A 2,571-nucleotide genomic window follows, 5' to 3' on the forward strand; every position below is an offset into this window, starting at 1 on the left:
GCGGTTTCTCTTGTGTGATTTGCTACTTCTTTCCTACCAACACCTATTGTCCTGATCTCTCCCCCTCCTTATTTGTGTTTGATACTCTCTTGCAACACCTCTAATCTCCGGCAGTACAACAAATATAAAACAGAAGGAGGAGAGATCAGGACGATAGATGTTTGATAAGAAAGAAGGAGCAAACCACACCAGAACACCCGCCAACCACTCACACTAAGACCAAGAGGTCAGAAACCAAATGTGCTATCTGCTTTATAAAAAATTGTAAGACTATTCGGAGTCGTTATCAAAATATTTCAAAGAACTATATTCGAAAAAGTTTGACATGACTGAGAACCTCAAACTTTTAAACTTCAAATTTCTGAAACTAAGTACTACTGAGCAGATAGAACCTTGTTATTCTGGGGCAACCAAGTGCTTTTTTAAGTCATTTTTTGACATTTCGAGAGCCCAAATCTAAATCCCAAGGCTTGGGCACTGGTTATTTTTCAATTAAAAACTAGTAAAGAAATAAACAACGAAACAGAATGAAACTACGATAAATGTTCCTTGACGTCTTTATGCGAATAACTACTTTGTCTGGAAACCCCAAGAAATTGGTTTGAGGGATTGTGGAGCGACGCTGGTGATAAAATGTTCTTTGTAATACATTGTACTGGTTTGTAATGATAAACACTGCTAACATATTTTCTGGCGTGTCAAGGATGTGGATAGTGTTTGTGTCAGCGTCGCGGATTCGAGACGAAACCACTAAGGCTCCGTTGTTAGTTGTTGGGTTTGAATGAAACGCATTTTGAATTCGTTCTGGAATGTATTTGAGTGGTTCTTTGAGCTTGATGATAGTACTTTCCTCAGATGATATATAACCCTTTCTATGCCTTTCGCGTTTGCCCTTACAGACAGTTTGAGCGTGTCAGTCTTTGTGACTGTTGATACTTTCTGCGATAGTATTATATTCGTTTGATAATCTTTAGCTTTTACCCGGATATAAACCAATGAATGTGTTTGTAAGTCTTTACGCTTCTTGATATTTTTTGTTAATGTACGTATGACCTTTGTATGATTTTGGTTTTTGCCTCAATGAATTAATATTGATTGATTTCTATGTTTAAGTGTCTGCGGGGATCCGCGCGCATTACTACTGATCACCCCGCCAGCGGTGTTTAAATGGTTTGATTCAGTTCCTCTCAAATATTTCTGTTTGAACAATCATCTTTGTTTCTCTTTGTATGCTAAGTACGTCATTCCTCACAACTGATGTCTTCTAGTTCGTAAACGGTAATTCTTTAGGATGGGTACTTCTTTTTTTGTTAGGGAAGGGAAAGGGATGGGGGAGGGAAAGGAAAAGAGGATGGGGAAGGTGAAGGGTGGGGGATGGCAGAGAAGGGACGGGGAGGGGGACAGGGCAAGGGTGAGGAGGGGAGGGGGTTGCCTAAATATTTGAGGAGTGAAATTATATAGTTATGTGTACTTTACTTTTACTTTTCATATCCTCTTGTACCGCGAGATGTCGAGGGGATATGCAATTTTCAGGCATGGGCCAGGTGTGATGCTGTTTCGATCATGTTCTTCCCTTGGGGGGTCTCTTTGATTCCATCGTCCCATCTTTTTTCTTGTTTTTTGCCTTCTTTTAGCTTTGACGCCATCGAATGGCATGGTGTAGAGGCTGACTGTTGTGGCCCCATTCTCATTTCAAGTCCAAACCACCTTATTTGTTTTCTCTCAATATATTTCATGCTCTATTCAACGTCGCCTGATTTCTTGTGTCTTTGTTTCTTTGCCTGTCTCTTCTTGTGATGTTTACCGTTTTTCTAACATGTATCCTTTCCTGGCCAGCCAGCCTCGAGAGCCTACAACACCAAGCTCTCAGGCTATGAAGGACGAGGAAGGCCACGTAAAAGGTGGATCGAGAGTGTCAAGGAAACCCTGAGAAAACATAATATCACAACTGAATAAGCTGCAGAGCTGACCTACCATAGAAAACTGTATCTCCCCTCGACGCTTAACGACAACAGAGGATGATAAAAAAGTAAAAGTAAGTAAAGATCATGCTGTTATTTTATTATGGTGCACTTTGTTGAGGGTCCAAGTTTGGCACCGGTAACAGAGAGTTGCTTCTTTGTCTCCATTGGGATGTTTTGACGGGATTTGATGGGTGCTAGCTAGTTTGAGACAGCATTTGCTTTTTGTATTCGTGTTTCAATTCCCCTGCCCATTTTCTCGTCTGACGTAAATATGCTTCAAACGTATTTGAATTCGTTCTTGTACTCGTTTCTGTTATTTTTGGGTGAATTAGATATTTAATGAGGTTTGCCTTTTGGAGATCTTCATCACTTCTGTTTAAGTTGCCTTCATCAAAGAAAGCAGAGGTGTCAAGAAAAGGAAAACAAGCTGCAACGTCAGATTGGAGCAATACACCGAGTTGTATCCCATAATCCAAAACTTTTAAACTACTACATGTATTGAAAAGGAAATCAAGGATATCTCTTTTACAAAGGGCGCCTCCCACCAGGTCTAGAGCTAACTGGTTGGAGCACGGATGAAAACAAAAAGACAACAAGTTATTTGGGG

This window comes from Aplysia californica, unplaced genomic scaffold (genome assembly GCF_000002075.1).
Source record: "Aplysia californica isolate F4 #8 unplaced genomic scaffold, AplCal3.0 scaffold00412, whole genome shotgun sequence".
NCBI lineage: Eukaryota > Metazoa > Mollusca > Gastropoda > Aplysiida > Aplysiidae > Aplysia > Aplysia californica.